The sequence below is a fragment of the Cervus elaphus genome, chromosome 32 (assembly GCF_910594005.1).
Source record: "Cervus elaphus chromosome 32, mCerEla1.1, whole genome shotgun sequence".
Lineage (NCBI taxonomy): Eukaryota > Metazoa > Chordata > Mammalia > Artiodactyla > Cervidae > Cervus > Cervus elaphus.
The window spans coordinates 14,068,020-14,092,036 of NC_057846.1; the positions used below are offsets into that span (position 1 = coordinate 14,068,020).

Genomic DNA, 24,017 nt, shown 5'->3' on the forward strand with positions numbered 1-24,017 from the left:
TCCAGAAAACAAACTGCCATTTTCAATACTGCCCTTCATCGACCCTCACAAGTTGATTTTTCATTTTTCAGGAAAGAAAGTTTGAAACGCAGACAAACCTTAAAAACAATCTTTCAAATCTGAAAAAAGAAAAAACTTTTGAAAAGGATTGTTTCGAGAGAGGTGGATGCCTGTGGCACCCTGGTAAGATACAGCAAAATGTGAGGGCATCCTCTTTTTCGACTTGTCCAGGGAGGTAGATTTTAATTTTCTGAAAGGAAATCCATAGCAAGCCAGTCTGAGTCAGCGCCACGCTGCTCCCCTCAGTCTGCAGACTGAGCGTCTGATACCGCTCCCGCAGCTCCATCATTGTGAAAAGAAATTTCAATTCCAGCCTCGGCAGGAGCAGGGAAACTCAGTTTGGAAGTTTCCATCTTTGTGGTCCGTACAAAAGAAAAAAAAAGCAAATTCCTTACAAAGAATTAGATTTCGATTTCTCATTAGAGAGGGGCTCCCTTCCGATAACTCTACAATGCAGAATGAAAGCTCCATACGGTTTAACTCTTAGACACATACACAAAAGATTTTTCTCTCTTTAAAGAAAGCACCTCATAAGACGCAGAAAAGATTTTTTTTCCTTCCTATTGCTAAATGTCTTCTTTTTCCCATAAGCCTTGTTTTTCCCTTACCTCCATTTCTGAGCTGATTTTCACTGCGAGAAGAGAAAAAAAAAAAAAAAGTTTCTCGAAGCCGATCAAGAGGCTTAGCACCTATACAACTTATTCAAACAGGTGTGTCTAACCTCACAGTATAAAAGAAAAAGGATTAAGACTTATTGCCAGTGAAAATTTAACCCCATGTCAAATGTCTCAAAAATAAGGATGCTCCGCTACAGACACTTTCACCTTGTGAAGGAAGCTTTATTTGGCATTTATCATTACAAGGGGGCACTTGGTGAGTTTCATACTCAAAAGGGACAGGGTAAAAAAATATCACTGCTGGTTACCAGAAAGCACTGAATTGCTTAGTGCACTCAGCTGTCTCACGTGTGGGAGAATATTCTTCCCTTTTTCTTTTTTATTGGACAGAATTCAGAATTGAATAGGCCTATGAACAAACTGTTTGTACCCTAATCAATGGCTCACTTATGAGTCTGTTGAGGAAAATGAGTGCTTAGAAAAGAAATATTAAAGCCAGGGGACTTCTTGAAGACCTCCAAGTTCACAGGAGAAAACTGCTGGGCAAAGTTAAGAGACACACAGACACAAAATACTGTTCATCCTTTTGACTTACAATGACAGCATTTTTTCCCAGATAGGTCTCCTGGATGTTACCTTGTATAGCATCAAGAATGTTTTTTAAAGGCTCTGCAAAACCATTTCATTTTTCTTCCTGGAGACAATTTCCATGGCTTGCTCACTACTGCCCAATACTATTCACTGAGATACCTCAGACTGGGTCAGGCCTTTTTTTTTTTTCCCCCCTTTCCCTAACATTGTGTAAGATAAGAGCTTTATTTTTGCTCCACAATTTGCAAACAAGTTCCATATGAGTTCAACTGGACATTTTCTTCCTGTAGGTGCCTGGATTGGGTCAGCTTTAATGACCAAAGTGTGTGCAATGGTTTGATGTGTCACTTACATGTTAATTACATGTCTAGACAACAGGACAGAGCAAACTCTTGATCAGCAGTTGGGAGGAGCAGAACGCAGAGGGCAACTCACAGGCGGGCTGAGGCCCAAGTCCATACGATGAGGGATGGTCATCAGTTCCAAGCTGGTGCAATTATGAGACGGGAAAGGAAGTTCCAAGTCAGATGCTGGTGTGGAGGGAGCCTCCCCTTTGAACAGATTGACAACAGACTTGGAGTTCCCGATTGCATGTGGGTGAAATGAGCAGAGGTTGGCTAGGAGGAGAGGTCTGGGATCTCGGACAGCGAGAAATTCCCGAATCTGACGCAGTGGGGTCTGCTTGGGAGGAGCGCTGGTGCCTTTGGACTGGCCCAGCTGCCCGAGGTGCCTCATCCTGCCAGCAGCAGCGGTGTCACCTGGGCACCATCCTTTCTTGAATGGATATGGTGGTATTCAAACCGACATCCTCCATATCTAGGAAAGACAAGGTTCAATCACCCACAACAGCAGCATGCAATCAAGAAACACGTCTACATGACCCACTGAAAATCATCTTCAACAGTCGGTGAGTAACTGAAGCTGGGGCCACGTAAATAAGGCTGATCATTTAATGTTTATGACACGTTACGTTTCAGAATCCATCCAAAGCGAGCGTTACTCCATGAGTGAACGGCCATTTGCATTTTTTATTGCCCACCAAAGAGTACTTCTGACAGAGTTCTGTGACAGTGATCTGCCAAAAACACTACTTGGCCGCCAACAGCAAAGCGTCTGTGGTTTCCCAGACCTACCTTCTCTGTCTCTCAGGAGCTCACTGAATGATATTCATGGACTCTCTGTTACAATATTCCACCTGATAATACCAGCAATTATTATATCCAATATGCTGCAAATGACTCTTAGATAACACATGGCAAACAGCAGACCTGACAGTGTTTGTGAGCGAAATCAAAGCCTTACTGTCTTATTGATCAGTATTTGAATGTGCAATTGTACCCTTTAGGGAAGAGATCTTAATGGATGTCCGGCTGCCCATCAGAATGTGAACCATCAAGTGATGCTTCAATAAAACAACTCTGCAGAAAACAAACACATCATTCCCTGATCCCCACGGCATCAACTGAGTGTCCTCTGATGCTCAGTTTTAAACGGGACTTAGATGAGAAAATGTTCATGAGTAGGTTTATTTATTTCATGCTTTTGCAAATTAACCTTCCATGGGAAGCATCTGCTGTTGGTTCAATTAAAGCCACTGGAAGTGTCCTTCATTCAGAAGAGAGCACTGAGTCCCTTCCCTACACTGCTTTGTTTTTCCAGCTCCCCAAGCCAAGCACTTCTGTGTGTGTTCTCAAAATAGGCCAATGTCTTTGTCTGCTCCTATTGAGCCTTTCTGTCTAGAATCAATGGGCTAAGACATTAGTAATAATGGTGCTTCTGGAATCTCGGTGGTACCAGACTTGGAGCTATTGACACAGCATTCTGTTTTATCAAAATAACTTTTTTTTTTTGTAAAGTAAGCTCTTTGAAAATGGAGTAGGGAAAACATTTCTCTAATGCACATAATAGAATTACAGCACACAAAAAAGAGTGTTATATTTAAAATTGTCCATAAAATTGGTGGTAGATTTTACCTTTATGGATGATGAAGATGAGACGGTTGAAATATAAGCTAATATCCAATTCATAGATGCACACAAATGCTCATCTATAGCACATCATCAGTTTCAAAGTGAGTGATTTCATTGCTTTAAAGTTCCAGTGATTCAATATAAAGCTGTGTGTGTATGTGCTAAGTCGCTTCAGTCATGTCTGACTCTGTGCAACCCTAAGATTGTAGCCTGCCAGGCTCCTCTGTCCACGGGATTCTCCAGGCAAGAATATGTAATAGGTTCCCATGCCATCCTCCAGGGATCTTCCTGACTCAGGGATCAAACCCATGTCTCTTAGGGCAAACAGGTTCTTTACCCCGATGACCACCTGGGAAGCCCATAGAGCTGCAAACTGACACAAATCCAGAACCTCCATAAATGTCAAGGGGAAATAAAATGATCATTGCCAGCATCTACCAGGATAACTGATCTATACAATTACTCAATGAATAGTCAACATGATTAGTTATAATTCAATATTTATAAAAATGGGTTACATAATTTTGTTCCAAGAAACTAAAAGAAAGAAAGACATTCCACTAAACAATGAAGACAACTGCACCTACACACTTGGTGGGAAATCTCACTGACTGCAGGTGGGCACACCTGTAATTTGGCAGGTAGGAGGAGGCTGTCTTTCTAATTGGCTTCAGCCATCATTTTCCCCTGGTAGAGTTTGTCATGATAAGCATTATAATGGCTTCCTTTGGACAGACTGAACTTAATACTCACTTAATCCCACTTTTATTCTTTTCCCTCATGTCTTTGAATTTGACCCGTTGTATCCTGCCTCTTGCATGGACAACTACCACCCACCAAGACTCTTTTACCCTCTGCCCATCTACAGAGCCTCAGATGCTGCAATTTTTATTTTGTTCACATATAGCACACATTCACTTGTCACATAATAATGGTTAACATATAGCCATATCTTATTTTCTAGATCAGGAATCAAAGGCATAAGGAATTGATTGAAAGCCACGTAAGTACTCGGTGTTACACCTGGTACTCACATGATCTCACCTTTTCCAAATACATCACATGTTGTGTACCTATAGTATGTACTTGCATATACATATGTCACTGTCTATATTCATGTGTGCTAGGTCGCTTCAGTCGTGTCTAACTCTTTGCAACCCTTTGGGCTGTAGCCCATCAGGCTTCCCTGTCCATGGGATTCGCCAGGAAAGAATACTGGAGTGGGTTGCCGCGCCCTCCTTCAGGGATCTTCCCAACCCAGGGATTGAACCCACATCTCTTATGTCTCCTACACTGGCAGTCAGGTTCTTTACCACTGCCACTTGTTTAATGATGGCGGTGGGGGAATCTCAGAGCAGAAGCAGGAGCCAGTTGGGCAGAGACTGGGAAGGTGTTAACTGTCTTGCCCATGATGAAGCCATCATGGCTCAGCAGACCTAATTCAGCAAGAGATAGCTGTGCAGAACCCGCTGGTCTGGGAGCGGCTGGAGCTCTCTGTCCTTCGCAAAGAGTGCGCTAAGGATGACAACATCTGTCAACAGAAGGTCAAGGACCACCACAGAAAGTACTCCTCCATCCGCAAGACCAGGGCTGGTAGAAACTGCTTCTATCATGCTTTCGGATTCTCCCACTTGAAGGGGTTGCTGGATAACAGCAAGGAATCACAGCAGTTCAAGGCTGTGTCTGCCAAGAGCAAAGAGGACCAGGTGTCCCAGGGCTTCGCTGGGCTCACAGCTGAGGATTTCCACCACACATTCATGGACCTGAACGAGCGGGTGGAGAAGCAGACCTCAGTGGCTGACCCGCTGGCCTCCTTCAACGACCAGAGCACCTTGGACCACCTAGTGATCTTCCTGCGGCTGCTCCGCTCGGGCAATCTGCAGCGGAACAGCAACTTCTTGGAGCACTTCATCGAGGGTGGGCGGACCATCAGGGAACTCTGCCAGCAGGAGGTGGAGCCTGCGTGCAAAGGGGGGCAGCCGCATTCTCATCCCGGCGCTGGCCCAGGCACTCAGTGTCCCCATCCGGGTGGAGGACGTGGACCGCGGCAAGGGCCACACCACGCCCCCCGAGGGCTCCAGCCCAAGGTCTGCCTTCTCTGCCAGCCTGGACACCAGGACACCCTCTACGAATAGGCCTGCCCTCCCCTCTGCCAGGCACTAGATGCGTACTGAGGAGTTTTTGTGGTCGTGAATGGTCATATTTCACTGTCCCACCCCCTTACCTGTCACATGACCTTGTGTTTTATTAAAGGGGACACCGGTGGTGAAAAAAAAAGCACCAGCACATTCATAGTGCTTTGCAATTCTCAAAGGACTTACAGATACACTATCCCCTTTTACCTTCAATATAAACCAGTGCATAAGGGGAACAGGGTGGTCTTGTAGTTTCACATTTGAGGAAACCTATCTCTCCAGGGAAAGGGGTGAGATACAGTGGTTAGAAAAGGTTGCAAGCCTTGGCTATGTGGTTGCAGTTCCAACAAGTGTATTTAGATTCCAGCTTTTCAGTTACCAGCGTGTGGCCTCAGGGAAGTTGTCTAAGTACTCCATGCTTCATTGGTCTTATCCAAGCAAAATGAGACTGAACCACTACACACATATTAGAATGACCAAAATTCAGAACAGTCATGACACTGTGCTGGTGAGCAACAGGAAGTCTCATCTACTGGTGGGCGAACCCAGGATGGGATACTTATTTTGGAAGACAGTTTAGCAGCTTCTTATGCAACTGAAACATACTCTCATGTGATCCAGAAATCACAACCCTTGGTATCTACCCAAGCAAACGGAAAATGAATGCTCACACAGAAGCCTGCCCATGCGTGTTTATAGCAGTTTTATTCATAATTGTTAATTCTCAGAAGCAACCATGATGTTCTTCAGTAGGTGGTGAATGCATAAACAAATGTTGGTCATGCAGACAAGGGACTAGTGTTAAGCCCTAAAAAGAAATGAGCTATCAGACTACGAAAAGATATGAAGGAAACTTACATGCATAATCCCAAGTGAAAAGTCAATATGAGAGGGAAACATACTGTATGGTCCAATCATAGGACATTCTGGAAAAGGCAAACTTTTTAAGACAGTAAATACTGGTGGATGCCCAGAGTAGGACAGAGGGAGGGATCAACAGGTCATGCACAGAAGTATTTCAGGACAAAAAACTACTCTATATGATACTATAAGGATGGATACACATCATTATACAATTGTCTATAGGCATAGAATGTACAACACTAAGAAGGAATCCTGATGTAAACTGTGAACTATGAACCCATGTCCTCTGCCTTTTGTCTGTAGAAAAACTTTAAAGAAAAAATTTAATTAGGAAAGTGAGAAAATGCCAAAAGAAAGGAGAACAGTCAAGCAAGATAAAATCATAAAGCTTTAGCCATGAAACAAATTTGAAGAACTTTAGCTCCTCCTCAAGGACTGCACATACTATTCTTGAGTCATGTCCTTTGAGCTGTTTTCCAGATTCTGAAGCCCCCACCAGGAGGATGAAGTTAACTGTGTGCTGCCCACAAGCATGGAGGCCCCAGACTGGCCCGAACCAGAAGGTTGATGATGCTGACTCTCGATTACCTTACCACCAGCCAATCAGAAGAGTGTCCCCGAGCTGACCACATGTGGCTCCTTGAACATTGTAAGACACCTCACTCCCTGCTCCAGAGGGGACACACAGTCTTGAGGGCATTAACTTGATGTGGCCCTCTCGGCCTGACAAAGCAATCAAGCTACTTCTTTGTAATTCAGGCAAAACTGTCTCCATGATTCTGCTTGGCATCAGTGAGCAGAGGCTGAGTTTTGGCAGCAGTGTGGTGCATCAGTGAGGTTCTTTGGTTTTAAGGCCAGTCTCGCCTGACAGGGCCGCTGACAATGCATGAAGCCATGCATATGTGAGCACCGGGGGTATACACGAAATCGCTGTACTTTCCCCTCAAACTGCTGTGAATCGAAAACTGTTCTAAAAAAAAAAAGTCTTTAAAAGTGAGATTAAGAACCTGCTGCAGAGGGTTATCATAAGGATTCAATTAAATGAGACATTTTATGAAACGCGCTTGACCCATGGTAAGCCCCTGATAAATGGCAGCAGTAGGTTCTCACCTCACGCATGCACAGAACCAGCTCACAACCTGTCACCTTCCTGAGGTCCTTTCACTCTCTTCTTTTCACAGTGGATAATTTCTCTGTAACACTGGCCTATACATTTCAATTATTCAACATGTATTAATATTTCCTGAGCATCTCTTAGGGACTGAGACATTCTGAAGGAAACAGACAGGAGACACTCTGCAAAAACACAAACACACTTATTTTTACTGTGGGAATGATGACACAGAGGGGCCGGAAACCACAGGCCAGACGAGGGGTGAACTGGTCCTGGGGTTTGGCTGAAGCAAAGGAAAATGCTAAATGTAAATGAAAATAATGTTTTGATGCACATTGGTTGTAATTTCTGTTTTAAAAGATAATTTTTGTTTGGTTTTGGATGAAAATAAATTTGGGTATAAATGAGCACCCAAAAGTTAATTTTAGAAAAACTATAAACTGCTCGATAGGCACAGTAGCTTCTCATGTTATCAAAGATGGCACCCAAACGATACAGCACCAACATGTGGCTGGAAAGTTAGACAGACCTACTGATTTATAAACCAGGGATTCTGGAGCTGAATGGGGCTTCTCAGGTGGCACTAGCGGTCAAGAACCCACCTGCCAATGCCGGAGACGCAAGAGTCATGGGTTCTATCCCTGGGTCGGGAAGATCCCCTGGAAGGGGAAATGGCAACCCACTGCAGTATTCTTGCCTGGCGTGCTACAGTCCATGGGGTCACAAAGAGTTGGACAGGACCGAGCAAATGCGCCCACACACCGGTACAGAATAAGGTGTCAGGCTCACACCTGACTCCCAGCCCCCTTCTTCACGGTCTTTCTTCTACATCAGTGAGCCATCATAACAGCACTTCTTCCTAAATAACTTTCACTGGATCCCCTCTTCTCTATTAAAGCTAAATTCATCTAAGTGACTGGGACAGTCTATCTCTGGCCCAGCCTTGACCCAGGGTCACCCAACTTGGCATGTTCAAGGAAATCTGAGATGGATACTTCCCTGTTCCTCCCCACAACCTCTGGCATGAGCATCCCCACATTAGGGGAAAGTGGGTCAACAGCTGTAAATATATTTTCTATCATTTTTAAACTGAAGTATAGTTGAATTACAATGTTGTATCAATTTCTTATACACAGCAAGGTGACAGGGTTATACATATGTTTTAAGGATACTGTCACTAAGAGCTATTGTTGTTCTTCAGAATCTGTTCTCTCCAATGGTCCAGAGTTTTAACATTGAATTTTATTTCAAATTTAATTCAGAACAACAGGTTAAAAGCTAAAGAAAGCAAGAAGCAAATACATATTTTGAGTCAAATAAAATTCATTCTTCAACAGTAAATACATGGATAATGCTGGACTTTCACAATGTCTAAAACTAACTCATTACTTCAATATGTGTCAGGGCTTAAGCAGGGCTTAAGAATTTCATGAGGAAAACACACCTTTCTTTCAAAGTACCCCCAAAAAGTTCAAAGTAGACATGGGAAATCTGGCTCCTGCTGTAGAAACAGTGGTTCCAAAATGCAAAACAGCTCACGTGAATTTCACAAAGAATGGCAACAGGTGATCATTCATCTGAGGCCGCAGCCTAAGCAGTCCAGAGGGGTCGCAAAAGAAATGCACTTCTCAAGTCAATTATACTTCTCCCTACTCAATCCCACTACTTCTCCCACAGTTAGTATATTTCTTTCCTAATCACCAAAACTTTGACTTTTAATCTCTCCTCATCTTTCTTTCTCTCTTTGAACTATTTTAACATTTTCCTTTTTTTGACAGCTTCCCTTCACTTTCCAACAGTTAGCCTTAACTGCCAGAATATGAAAGCAAAGTACTTTCCTGAGTAAATCCACTGGTTAAATTCAGGTTGCCCAGTGCACCAGCCCCAAGCACTTGTCTCATGCATCCAACCTGGACTGGCGATCTGTATGGAATGGGGAGGGAGGTGGGAGGGGCGTTCAGGATGGGGAACACATGTAAATCCATGGCTGATTCATGTCAATGTATGGCAAAAAGCACTACAATATTGTAAAGTAATTAGCCTCCAACTAATAAAAATAAATGGGAAAAAAAAATTCAGGTTGCTTTTCCCTATATATGACCGACATTGATTTTTTCCCTCCTGACAGACAGTGGAGTTGGATTGAAAAGAGATTTTTACTACTCTTCCAAAGAAAAATCCCACAGGAAATACATCTGCTAGTTCCTTACTATTGGTATATATGGGGGAAGTGGACTAACCTAATTCAAAAAGAGAGTTAATATAAAACTGACCTTTGGTTTTCCTTTAGGACAACCATGAGACATCTGGGCTGGCTGCCACCCCCCGCCCATCTCTGTGTGCTGTATCTACTGGTCAACCTGAAACAGCAGATCATCAGTGGCCACACCCCATTCTCTCTCCTATTTTTTAATCAGTAAATTTGATACTTTAGAGAAGTTTTCAAACCACAGAAACCTTGAGGAGAGAGTGCAGAGAGGTCTCATGCATACCCCCTGCCTTCAGACACACACAGTCTTCCCCATCGGCAACGCCCTGCACCAGGAGGTACATCTGTCACAGCCAATGAACCTACATGGGCACATCACCATCACCGAGTCCACAGCGTACATTAGGGCTCTTGGAGTCGTACATTCTATCAGTTCAGTTCTGTTCAGTTCATCGCTCAGTCGTGTCCGACTCTGAGACCCCATGGACTGCAGCACGCCAGGCCTCCCTGTCCATCACCAAATCCCAGAGTTGGTGTCTGTACAACTCATGTCCATCGAGTCGGTGATGCCATCCAATCATCTCATTCTCTGTCGCCCCCTTCTCCTCCTGCCTTCAATCTTTCCCAGCATCAGGGTCTTTTCCAATGAGTCATCTCTTGGCATCAGGTGGCCAAAGTATTGGAGTTTCAGCTTCAGCATCAGTCCTTCCAATGAACACCCAAGACTGATCTTCTTTAGGATGGACTGGTTTGGTATCCTTGCAGTCCAAGGGACTCTCAAGAGTCTTGTCCAACACCATAGTTCCAAATCATCAATTCTTCAGTGCTCAGCTTTCTTTATGGGCCAACTCTCACATCCATACATGACTACTGGAAAAACCATAGCTTTGACTTTTTGGACCTTTGTTGGCAAAGTAATATCTCTTTGACAAAGCAATGGCTCCTCTCCCGCTTGGCTGCACACAGAGAGCCCTAAGCCTGCATACTTGTGATGATTCCCGTCTGCCCACTTGCAGGTGGCAAGCGGCCTCTGTTAGAAGATAATCGTGACTCTTATTCTCAGTAATTGCTTGTTGGCTACTGATCTGGAAGCTAAAGATGGCAGCACAGGTGAGTTCTTGGCTAGTGGCCACCATTCCCAAGTGTGCATCTGGCCTCCCAACTCCCATGCTATATCAACACAGGTGAGAGTACTTTCTGTGTTAATGTACATTCTATGGGTTTGGCTTATGGTAATGCACATCCTATGGGTTTGGGTAAATGGACTGTGACATGTACCTACCATGACGGGATTGTACAGAGTAGTTTCACCGCCTAACATCCTCTGTGCTCCACCTGTTCATCCCTCCCTCCCCAACCCCCTGGCCACCACCAATCTTTACTAATGTCCCCATTGTACTGTTTTTCTCCAGAATGTCATAAAATTGGAACCATATGATATATAGCTTTTCTCAGATTGGCTTCTTTCACATCGTAATACACATTTGAGGTTCCTCCATGTCTTTTTGTGGCTTTGCAGCTGCTTTCTTTCAAGTGCTGACCAGTATTTCACTGTCCCCTTTCCTTCTCTCATAGGTTTCTCACTGTCTCTAACCCATCCCTCTCTGCCAGAACCCCCAGAGGCTGGTGGGAACCAAGAACAGCTCCTCTGCACAAGACTGTTCCCCTCAAACAGTGGTGGTCAGAGCCAACGTCTATCAGGTTTTCACTGTGTATTTTAAGTGGAACCATGGGGTGGAAATGAAAGACAATCTTTTCTATTAGAATGCAGCATTGACTTGCATTATTTTCTCCCACCCCCACCTGGAATCTGACACATAGATACGATGCTCACCACTAACAAGGCAGGCGGGAGACTCGCTCAGGGGACATGACTGGTTAGTGGCCACTGGGGGTCTGAGTCCAGGTCTTCACCTGCATGATGCTTCCCAACCTCCAGCGCTGCCTCTCTCTGCCTCTCATTCCTTCTCTGCACTGTTCTGGCTGTGTGTAGTTCTTTGGGCTTCCTAGCTGGCTCAGTGGTCAAGACTGGCAATGAAGGAGATGTAAGAGACACAGGTTTGATCCCTGGGTGGGGAGGAGCCCCTGGAGGAGGAAATGGCAAACTGCTCCAATATCCTGGGATTCTGGGAAATCCCATGGACAGAGGAGCCCAGCAGGCTACAATCCATGGGGTTACAAAGAGTCATACAAGTCTAAGTGTGCATATGTGCGCACGCACGCACGCACACACACACACACACACACACACACACACACATCTTTAGAAGAGGCTGTAACAGCAAGGACACAGACCTCAGAGCTCTGCGGGATCATGGAGCCTCTGCATGTCTGTGATACTGCAGGGGGTTTTAAGCAGAGGTGTGCTTTCCTGTTTGTTTTCTAGGTTTCCTCTGGATTTCAATTATCCAAGATGTTCCCACATCATGTATGGATGTGAGAGTTGGACTATAAAGAAAGTTGAGCACCAAAGAATTCATGCTTTTGAACTGTGGTGTTGGAGACGACTCTTAAGAGTCCCTTGGACAGCAAGGAGATCCAACCAATCCATCCTAAAGGAAATCAGCCCTGAATATTCATTGGAAGGACTGATGCTGAAGCTGAAGCTCTAATACTTTGGCAACCTGATGCAAAGAACTGACTCATTGGAAAAGACCCTGATGCTGGGAAAGACTGAAGGTGGGAGGAGAAGGGGACAACAGAGGATGGATGGTTGGATGGCATCACCAACTCAATAGACATGAGTTTGAGTAAGCTCCAGGAGTTGGTGATGGACAGGGAGGCCTGGCGTGCTGCTGTCCATGAGGCTGCAAAGAGTCAGACACAACTGAGTGACTGAACTGAACTGAACTGCCAGAAAAGTTAGAGGCAGGGTGTCTGTTTAGAGGATGATATAAAAAGCACAAGTAGGCTTGGGCTTCTTAAACTTTGGGCTACAAGATTTGACTCCTGGATTTTAGGGGCAAATATATTTCAGTATCTGACTAGCAAGATCTATCAATTTGCAGCTTTCACAAAATCATTCTCAAATTCTTCTCAGTACAACAAGCAGGTGTCCATAAAATATACAACTTCCCATGTTCCTACCCTGAAAGTTCCTGATCAGCAGGTCTTGGATGCAGCCTGGGGCTGGGGAGGTAGATATTAAGTACTCCGTCTATCTTCAGCGTCAGAAACTCTAAGAAGCAGTATTATAAACACCACCACACCTACCACAGGGACACCTGGAGAACGCAAATCAGATCACTTCAATCCAGAAACAACCAGCCCCCTCAATCTACGGTTGGGAGTTGCTGCCACTCAGCTCCTAAAGATGCAGATGGATGACACGTTTTGCAGAGATGCAAGAGTCAGAAATGAAGTCAGCGAGGCTCGTCTCCTGCTTGGCTGCACACAGAGAGCCCCAGCCTACCACGGGGAAGCCTCCTGCACCACCTGTGATGAGTCCCATCTGCCCACGTGCAGGTGGAGAGCAACAACCTCTGTTAAAAGAAAATTGTGACTCTTATTCTCAGTAATTGCTTGTTTGCTACATTGCTTGATCAGGAGCTAAAGATGGCAGCACAGGTGAGTTCTTGGCTAGAGGCCACCATTCCCAAGCGTGCATCTGGCCTCCCAACTCCCATGCTATTTCAACACAGGTGAGAGTACTTAGGTACCAAAGTACTGACCACCTCCCCCAACCAAAAAAATCTCCCCAGCTCCCTCTTGAAAGGACAAAATGTCACCTTTGTAAAATGACAAGCATTGTGAACCAAATGGTTGCATTTCAAAACTAAATTTTAGGTGATTTCAACATCTTACAAGAAATCAGCAGCCAACCTATTTTTTGATACATGAGATGGTGACGTACATCTGCTCATGGTTATCATATGGAGATACACATGGCCAAGAAAAGAACTCGTGGAAAGACAGCCCCAGCCAGAGGAAATCCAACTGCACACACCTCCTCAAAGATGCAAGATGTAGTGTGATTGGCAAACCCACACCAAGCCACACCAATTCCAGTAAGAGTTTTGCTCTGATTTGTATTATAGTCATGCTAAATAATTTTTACAGTTTTTAAAATTTGTATTTTATACTGGAATATAGTTGATTAACAGTGTTGTGGTGGTTTTTCAGGTGTATAGACAAGTGGTTTAGTTATGTGTGCATGTGTACTCAGTCACGTCCAACTTTTTGCAACCCCATGGACTATAGCCCACCAGGCTGCTCCATCCATGGGATTCTCCAGGCAAGAATATTGGAGTGGGTTGCCATTCCCTTGTCCAAAGGATCTTCCTGACCCAGGGATTGAACCCACATCTCCTGCATTGCAGGCAGATTCTTTACTGTCTGAGCTACAGAGGGTTCAGATATACTAAATTCTTTTTGTTGTCTAGGTTAAACATAAAACCAAAAAATCTACATCAGGCAAAATGATTGGTCTCCGTGACAATAACAATGGTTTCAGCAATTAATTCTCTCTTAAGGAACTAAGACATTGAAATGACTTTCAACTCTGACATGAGCACCTTTCACTACCCTGATGGCCAGACCAAAGTAGAATTGGAACTCGCCCCACCAGAACTGGGGGCTTCCCTCATAGCTCCAGTATTCTTGGGTTCCCCTGTGGCTCAGCTGGTAAACAATCGCCTGCAATGCAGGAGACCTGGGTTCAATCCCTAGGTTGGGAAGATCCCCTGGAGAAGGGAAAGGCTACCCACTCCAGTATTCTGGCCTGGAGAATTCCATGGACTGTATAGTCCATGGGGTCGCAAAGAGTCGGACACAACTGATGGACTTTCACTTTCACTTTCCACCAGAATCGGAACCAGCTCTTCCAGATGGACACCAAAGTCTCTCCTGGAATCACACATCAGCAGGTTCAACATCCAGCCTGTACCCATCATTTCTATGTCTGCCGCTATGACTAGAATATTGACCTTTCTGAAGAGGTATGACCTCCATCCTTACCACTTCAGAGGACTTGCTTTATAATTCTGACTCACCTTTTATAACTTTCTATTTTGACCTTTATTTTCCTAGCATTAGCAGACATCCATCTTTTTTAAGTCTTTTTTGAATTTTCACAATACTGCTTCTGTTTTGTGTGTGTGTGTGCGTGTTTTGCCTTGAGGCATGTGGAATCTGAGCTCCCCAACCAGGGACTGAACGCACAACCTTGCACGGAAGGTGAAGTCCCGGCCGCTGGACCACCAGGGAAGTCCGAAGACACCCTTCTAATGCCTGCGTCTTTCCGCTCTCTGACATATGAACTGAAGCATGGAAAACACCAACCGCATATTACATTTACAGCTCTCAATACTTGAGACAAATTTACTTCTAATCCCACATAATTGAAGGCTGGGAAAAAATACAAACATAGTAATCCCTCACATCAGTAGACACGCAATCAATTTTTAATCACTATTATTTCAACAACTTTTCTCCACACTCCTTGACATCCTTGGCTTCTGACTCCTCTGAATCATCCCAGGTAGTATTTATTAATCTTATGTAAAGACCAGGACCTATCCGCATGATGCTTCACATTTCCTTCACTATTTGGGCTTCAAAATCTATCATTTCTACCAAACTTTGACAATTAAATGTTCCAACACTTCTTTGGGTTTTTTCATAACCCATCTCAATCTTGGGCCTTACCACCACCCAAAAATCCTTGAATGTCTCTAGATACCTCTGTTGAAGCTACATGCACACACATACATACACTTACACATGCAGCATATATAGTCTGTTTTACCTCTTTAGGGCCTCCATTTTTATATCCATCGCCTACCTTCTACCTGCTCAGGCTTGGCCCCCCTCCATCCTCAGGCACCGCTTACATCTCTACTGCTTCAGCTCCTGGCTCCCTGGCATCTTTGATGGCACAGCCAGATTAACTTTCTTCACTGCTAAGCACTGGATGCTTGAGTTGCAAAAGGACCACACATCTCAAAGAATATGCCTTGAATAAAAGCAGGTGCCAAAAAAGCCACAGTGGGGTGGAGTATGACATTACAACATGGGAAGATATTCCAATAGAACTGTCTTCTGCATAGAAAATACTTTTTGACTCTTTCACATCATACAAAGAAGCACTAGGTGCAATTAAATGAGTGACTTCATGAGGGAGAAAGAGAGGGCAATTCGGATGGCAATGAAAAATGTCCTTTTTGGAGAAGGGCAGCTGAAAGATTTTATTTTCCTCAGCCTCCTCTTTCCCTCCTCCCATAAATCTCTAGGGTTTCTGTGTTCAAAGGCTCCAAGTTACCACCTGCCACCTTTGATCAACCTCAGGGCCTCTTGAGTGCTGACTCAAAAACCACTTGACTGTTCTGGCTCCCAGAACACTTCATGGCCACTTCCCTTCTTCAAGTTTACTTCCAAATAATACTCTGATGAGGAGTTATTACTTCTTCTACAGCCAGCTCTCTGAACTACAGAAAAACATGCGAAGAATTTGTCTCTGTCCATCACTGGAGAATATTCCCATTTTTCATGCCCTTTAACACACTTGGGTTCTCATGTCAAAACTTACATTACTCACAGAGCAAAACAGAGGGCTTCTGGGGCTTTGCTTTTAGCTTTTTTTGCTTGTTTGTTTCTGATTTTACATCTGTGCTTCTTCCTGAAACACGATGGTCACTTCTGAGGTTTGCTGACCCAGTCCAACCCTCTGCCATTTGTTCTGACCTCAATCATAGAGCAAAGGAGACCATTAAGGCAGGATCAAACCATTATTTCTGGTTTTCATTCAATAATGACATGTTTTAAGAGTATGTTTGTTCACTAACTTGTTGATGTGATACTAGTAGTAAGTTAACTTTTGTTCTCCTATACCAATAAAAGTATTAACAAAAAATAATCTTTTTTTACTTTACTAACATAATAAAATTCTGGTACTTGCCTCAAAGAAAGTTTTTGACCAGCATACACGTCTACACTGAGTTGAAATATGAAGATACAGAAATGTACTCTTCTGGTTAGACTGGCAGAAGATGGAAATTTCTGTTCAGGGACTTAAGTTACCAAAAAGAGAAGGCAAAGTCTTACTAAGAGCTTCAAGCAATCACATAGTTCTGTTTAGTCCCAGTAGGGATGCACTGGAATAAAGGAAAATAAAGGACATGTAGGTTCCCCATTATTAAATTTGAGTTTAGCACTGGTCACTGTCCTGTGTATGTGCTAACAGGATCTCTCCATCGAGGTGCTAATAAATTATTCACAGGTTCACTTCATAAGTATTTATTGTTCTCTTTATGATATGCCAGGCACTGTTATAAGTCCTGAGACTACAGCAGTGAACAAGACAAAGTCCCTGTTCTCAGGGAGTTCACCTTCCCTTTGGGGAGACAGAGAAGATAAAGGAGAGAAAAGGATAAGAAGAAAAAGAGGGGAGTTCCCTGGATGCCAAGTGGGTAAGACTCTGTGCCTCCAAAGCAGAGGACACAGGTTCAGTCCCTGGTGGGGAAACTCCAGCATGCCGTGTGGTGTGGCCAAAATAATGATAATAAAGAAGGCAGAGAGGGTAAAGCCTGCAATTTAACAGCAGCTCAGAGAAAGCCTCTCTGATACGCTGCTGCTAAGTCGCTTCAATCATGTCTGACTCTGTGCGACCCCATAGACGGCAGCCCACCAGGCTCCTCTGGCCCTGGGATTCTCCAGGCAAGAATATGGAGTGGGTTGCCATTTCCTTCTCCAAAGCATGCATGCATGCTAAGCTGCTTCAGTTGTGTCCAACTCTGTGCGACCCTATGGACAGCAGCCCACCAGGCTCCTCTGGCCACGGGATCCTCTAGGCAAGAATACTGGAGTGGGCTGCCATTTCCTTCTCCCCTCTGATACGCAGCCCTTAGCAAAGACCTGGAGAAAGCAAGCGAATGTGTTATAGGTTTAGCTGAGCAAAGAGCAAGCCAGGCAGAGACCCAGCAGGTGCAGAGGTCCTGAGGCAGGAGCATTCCTGCCTTGCTGGAGGGGCTGGTGTGCCAGAGAGGAGCTGGTCAAGGCAGAAGAGGAAGGAAGGAAGCCGTGGGCGTCAGAGCAGGAGAAGGACCGGGGGAAGCAAGTATGACCTTTGAGAAGAGACACATGGTGCTCCAGTCTGCTCCTCTACCTTCTAGCACATCCAGTGAGAAAAGTACTAAGAGGTGAATCTGAAGGCTAGATTACAGGATCTTCTGCTTCTCAATAATTCAAGAAATATCCACTGTATTTGAATGAAAGAGTTAAATCCTAAACTATTAATTTCATTTTAACGTACTTTAACATTATAATAACATTTCTGTGCCTGAAGTTTTCTTTATTTTCAAATTCTGCCCAAAAAACCTAAAAGAAAGGTGGGAAGATGAACCCATCTTCATTGTGTAAAAGCCACTCAGGAGTTACCGCCAGCCTGACCCCATTCTCTGCCCTGACAGTGACTTAGAATTGCAGTGTTTTCTGGGACAGACTTGACTTAGTACCAGACTAGATGCCGGTTAGCATAGAGTTGCTTCTAGAGAGTAATAAGCTGATTAAAAATCTAGCCCCTCCCCTCCAAATATACCAAGTATAATTACTTAAGCTGCATTTCAACATTACCACTGTCTCTCAAAGTCCCCTGACCATGAGCTTGAGACTAGCTGGACTCCCTTCCCTTGAAAGGATGAGCAGGAAGACGGGAGCCCCTTGCACGGACAGCAAAGAGTGACGGAAGTAGGAACGGAGGTCCTCGCCTTCTGCTTCGCCTTGAATCTACCAAGAAAAGCAATCTCTTCTCTCTTTTGTGAAATGGGGAAGAATCTAGAGAACACTGTTATTCTGGAGGCTGAAAGTCTGAATCTTGACTTTCAAAGCCAACAGACAACATCTCTTTTCTGATCTCTCTGGACCCTGAAGCCAAGGCAACTTCATTGAAGAAAGAAGGAAGACCCCCAAACATCTCCTAGACTAAAAGTCACTTGAGGGCAGGCATTGTATTTGATTCAATTCTGTAATCCCAAGGCTAAAACAGTATCTTACATGTGTTTAGAATCCAATAAATATTATCCAAAGGAAGAAAGAACAAAGAGAAGAAGGAAGATGTATATACAAGGAAGCAGAAGCTAAGACTGCCAGGAGAAATATCAATAACCTCAGATATACAGGTGACACCACCCTTATGACAGAAAGTGAAGAAGAATTAAAGAGCTTCATGATGAAAGTGAAAGAGGAGAGTGAAAATGTTGGCTTAAAGCTCAACATTCAGAAAACTAAGATCATGGCATCCAGTCCCATCACTTCATGGTAAATAGATGGGGAAACAGTGGAAACAGTGGCTGACTTTATTTTGGGGAGCTCCAAAAATCACTGCAGACTGTGACTGCAGCCATGAAATTAAAAGACACTTACTTCTTGGAAGAAAAGTTATGACCAATCTAGACAGCATATTAAAAAGCAGAGACATTACTTTGACAACAAAGGTCTGTCTAGTCAAGGCTATGGTTTTTACAGTAGTCCTGTAGGGATGTGAGAGCTGGACTATAAAGAAAGCTGAGCACCAAAGAATTGATGTTTTTGAACTGTGGTGTTGGATAAGACTCTTGAGAGTCCCTTGGACTGCAGGGATATCCAACCAGTCCATCCTAAAGGCAGTTAGTCCTGAGTGTTCATTAGAAGGACTGATATTGAAGCTGAAACTCCAATACTTTGGCCACCTGATGTGAAGAACTGACTCACTTGAAAAAACTCTGATGCTGGGAGGGATTGGGGGCAGGCGGAGAAGGGGATGACAGAGGATGAGATGGTTGGATGGCATCACTGACTCAACGGACATGAGTTTGAGTAAACTCTGGGAGTTGGTGATGGAGAGGGAGGCCTGGCGTGCTGCAGTTCATGGGGTTGCAAAAAATCGGACACGACTGAATGACTGAACTGAATTGAACTGAGAAACTAAGATTACCAGGTTTCACTGCAGAGAGTATCAAAAGGTCTACCTCATCCCTCTTACTATAGATGCAGTTCTAATTATAACATGATGCCCTACTTGTTAAGAGAAATAGGAATTCTTATTTAAGACATGAGGAGCTATTCCTAAAACATCTTATTTCAAAAGTAGTCAGATAATTTTGATACTTAGATCAAAAGTAATTTGATACAAATGGTCTCCTCATGACTAACAGACATCATGTTATTAAGATATTTTCTTTTTAAAGAAATAGATATATAATGTCTTAATTTTTACATAAGGATGCATTCTTGGATGACAGACATTTGGGCTCACTTCATGGATGTGGATTGTACCAAACTCCTAGTCAATAAATTTCATTTCATTCTCAATGGTACTTGGCATTCATTCCAAAAATCTCTCACTTGAGGCTTCTAAACGGTTTTACAAGGCACTTAGTTTTCACCAAAATAATTTTCCCAAATTGTAATTGGTACTTTAAATTCTATGGCTTTCACGGAGTTTAAAATAGGAGGTTAAGTGTGTTTCAGTCCCTGGGTAGAAGATCGTTGTTAGTCTGCCCAAATATAAATGGTACCCTTCGCTTCTGTCTCAATGACTCGGAAGTTGCTGATTTCCTAGGATGCCTGTTGGCTGCAAGATCCACATCCTTCTGTTAGCTTGTGAAGGTGACTTCGGAAGGATCTTGAGATGGTTACGGTAAAATATACAGAACCAAACAAAAATGCATTTGAACTGTGATGCACATGACACTTCAGCTAACTGCAAATGTGAGGAAGTGTCACTTAAATCTTTAAACGGATGCTCTGTTTACCAGCCTCACACACCACATCCCACGTAACTGGCAAGCTCTGTCATCATGGCCTTGTGTCACGTTTCCTGACGAGCTGTGTGCGCTCTGGGCAGAAAGCCGGTGACAGCAGTTCCTTTCCTGATGCACGTGGATGTGTTATTTTGGGTAATTATGTAAACACTGTTAAAAGATCGAGCCCTTTGAAATCCTCTCCCAGATTTGTAGTCAGAGGAAAGATATTAGAAGACTTGGCGACTGGCCTTGTTCTAATCATCCATAGCAAAACGTTTCCTGCGTTACGCAGAGGGGAACACAGCATCTGCAGGTAACACTTGTCAGCAGCACTGACCTGATTCCCAGGGCGGCAGCATATCCAGAGAACCTGCCGGGGTCGCCACCCTGTGCCAACTTTAGAACTCGGTCTGGAGCCTATTCAGTCCTTCACACATACTCTGTTTTATGTTGTATCACAAACAGAATAACTACTCTGCATCCTAGCTAGCTAATTTGTCTAATAACAGAATACTACGTTGAACACACTAAATGGGCTCTACAGACTAGAGCATTTACTTTCTTTTCCATAAGAAACAGAGATGTCACGGTCCAAGGGAACAGGCCACGGAATTCTCTGAACTCTCTTAGAATTTCCAATATATTGCTCTCTCTCATGCTAATCATTTTTAAAAGGACCAGAAAGGGAAAACCAAGGGGATAATACCTTAAAATACCTCTCAAGGTACTGAAAATGTTATTTTCCAGTCTTTGCTAATTTGAGGAAAAATTCCAAGTTAAAGTCCTAATTTCCAGGGGTACTGGAAGATGAATCTATTTAATACTGTGAAGGAAGAAAGGAAGGGAGGCAGGGAGGGGAGAAAAGAAGATAAACATTCTAAGACCTAAAGAGATGGTTATTCAGCTTCTGGCTATCAAATTATTTCAGTTTGTATTTTGCTACCAAATATCTGCTTCTCAACTACCTCTCTGCCCATTATCCTCAAATACAAACAAAAAGTGTGTATGTGTATACGTTTCCCTCTGTCGGTTCTGTGATTACAAGTTTAATGTATTTGGACGACAGAAGAATTCTTAGATAAAAGTCACATAGGCCTTAAAATTATAAACATTAAAATGACTTTGTAATACTTCAGAGATGCTAAAATGGGGTAAATAGATATATACACATATATATGTATATATATATATTTTTTTTTTCCATCAATTGAGCACAACAGATAATTGGCATATTAAGAAAATGAAAATACAGGTCACCCCAAAGAATCTTTCAAGTTCTGTCTTACTTCCTGAAAGTCAGCTTCGCCATGGAAACTGAATAGCAAAATAAGACCAGCTTTATGGCACACACATTACAGTTGCCTTGAGATTGCAGTAATTTTCCAACGGTCCTTCAAACCATCATTTCTGCAGCAAATGCATGGGGCTTTAGCTCCTTGGTAAGGTAATACCTTCTTTCTGCTGACAGCTCTTTATTTGGGATTACGTAGCGCTGCGGGTACATAATGTAAATACACACGCTTATGCATAGAGGAAAACAGTTCTGTAAGCTACTAATGTTATATTCTTTGCTGTGATAAGAGCACTTAAGATGCCAGAGGAAAAAGTATGTGTGGAAATGACCTGGAAAACTCTCCTTTGTCTGTTGTAGTTGCAGGCAGGCGTGGGCTTGCGGCTGCTGGCTGCTCACTCTCCCTGCAGCCGAGCAGGCAGCGTGGTGTGTCTGAAGCAGGCGGAAGAGAAATCCAGTAGCCTGAGCTCTCGCTCCAGGCCTCTCCTGGATGTCTCGGCAACTTTGGGGTGGGCATGTGGGGGTTAAGGGAGCAGATGCTCATTCTTCCCCTCAGTATTCTCACCTGAGCAACCTCAGGTTGATTAGGTCGACCTGTCACTAGGGGATTTGTTGTTATTTAGTTGCTCAGTCATGTCCAATGCTTGGTGACCCTAGCCTGCCATGGACTGCAGCACTCCAGGTTTCCCTGCCCGTCACTGTCTCCCAGAGTTGGCTCAAACTCACTCCCATCGAGTTGGTGATGCCATCCCACCAACTCATCCTCTAGCACCCCCTTCTCTTCTCCTCTAGGGGATGCTATGGTGCTATTGGCATTTATCACATCCCTATCAGATACCAACCATTCTCTCTGTGTAAGACAGTCTTGCATATACAAACAATCTACTAAAACTAACGTTGTTTCTAGACTTTAGAGTGCTCTATGACTCTAACTGGTATTTTATAATCATAACTATGACCATCCTCCTTTATATTACAGATCCTAAATTTGAGTAGAATCTCTATCAAAAACAAGAGGGAAAGAATAACCCTAAAATTTCAGCTGTCTTGTTAAAATTTGCTTTTCAGACTTCCATCATTTCTAACTATCAGAAACCTTAAAAAAGTGTTTCTTCAACAATGGAATAAAATTTTCCCCAATATTATTGACCTTTTGTAACCAAGTCTGTGTCCCAAGATTACAAACCAAGTCATGAGTTTTTTAGTTGCAAAGTATTCAATCTATAAAGAAAGCTGAGAGCTGAAGAATTGATGCTTTTGAACTGTGGTGTTGGAGAAGACTCTTGAGAGTCCCTTGGACTGCAAGGAGATCCAGCCAGTCCATCCTAAGGAGATCAGTCCTGGGTGTTCATTGGAAGGACTGATGCTGAAGCTGAAACTCCAATACTTTGGCCACCTGATGCCAAGAGCTGACTCATTGGAAAAGACCCTGATGCTGGGAAAGATTGAGGGCAGGAGAAGGGGGCGACAGAGGATGAGATGGCTGGATGGCATCACCAACTCAATGGACGTGGGTTTGGGTGAACTCTGGGAGTTGGTGATGGACAGGAAGGCCTGGCGTGCTGTAGTCCATGGGGTCGCAAAGAGTCAGACACGACTGAGCGACTCAACAGATTCAATCTAGTTATGAGCCAATTACATGTAAATATTTAGAGGTTACTATATCACCCTGTGGATCTTGAGTTCCAATTAGGGTAGCATGAGAACAGTTTCAAGGAAAAGTATAATGCATTAGGACATCTTGGAGAAAGATGGAAAATGGTGAACTCTGTAGCCTTGCTCTCTCTTAACTGGCTTAAAGTTGAGCCAAAAATAAGGTATAAATATTTTCTCCAGATTTCCTTCTAAAAAGTCTCAAATGCAAATACTGAAACAAATGGAATTAAGACAGTTAAAAAGAAGCAATTAAAACAAAAAAATTCAAAGTTTAATCTTTATTTTCAATACATAAGATTTTGTAAATCATTCACTAGTGGAAAAAAATTGTAAAACTTGGCGTCTTTGCTTCCTGTTCAAAAATAATTCTACTGCACCATTTTGACTTCAACTCGACATGAGTCTAAAGGGAGCCAGAATGTTGCAACATTTGAAAGATGGGAAAGGGGGTACATTTAGTATTGAAAAGAGAAACATCAGTAAATTCATGGTAAATATGCAATAGATATCAAAAGGGAGTAATTAGAGGAAAATTGCCCACGCTTAAGAATATCGAAGGGTTTCATGGGTGAAATTATAATGCTTAAGTGATATCCTAGAAGATGAAAAAAAAAGTCTTCCCAACCTTATCTGGTCCTCAGAGGCTGCCCTAAAGTAGAATGATTGATCTCCTGTCTAATTTTATCTCAGTTAATGGGATTGCCTAGGCTCGCCTTGTTTTAATTCTTGTTTGAAGATTCCAGAGTCTTAATAACTTATGGCAGCGAATTCTACAGTTTAATTATAAGACAT

General features: G+C 43.4%; 1 pseudogene; it reads left to right on the plus strand.

The window, feature by feature from the left end:
* The first annotated feature begins 4,570 nt into the window (after positions 1–4,570).
* On the plus strand, positions 4,571–5,373 carry LOC122688084 (annotated as a pseudogene).
* Positions 5,374–24,017: the final 18,644 nt, after the last annotated feature.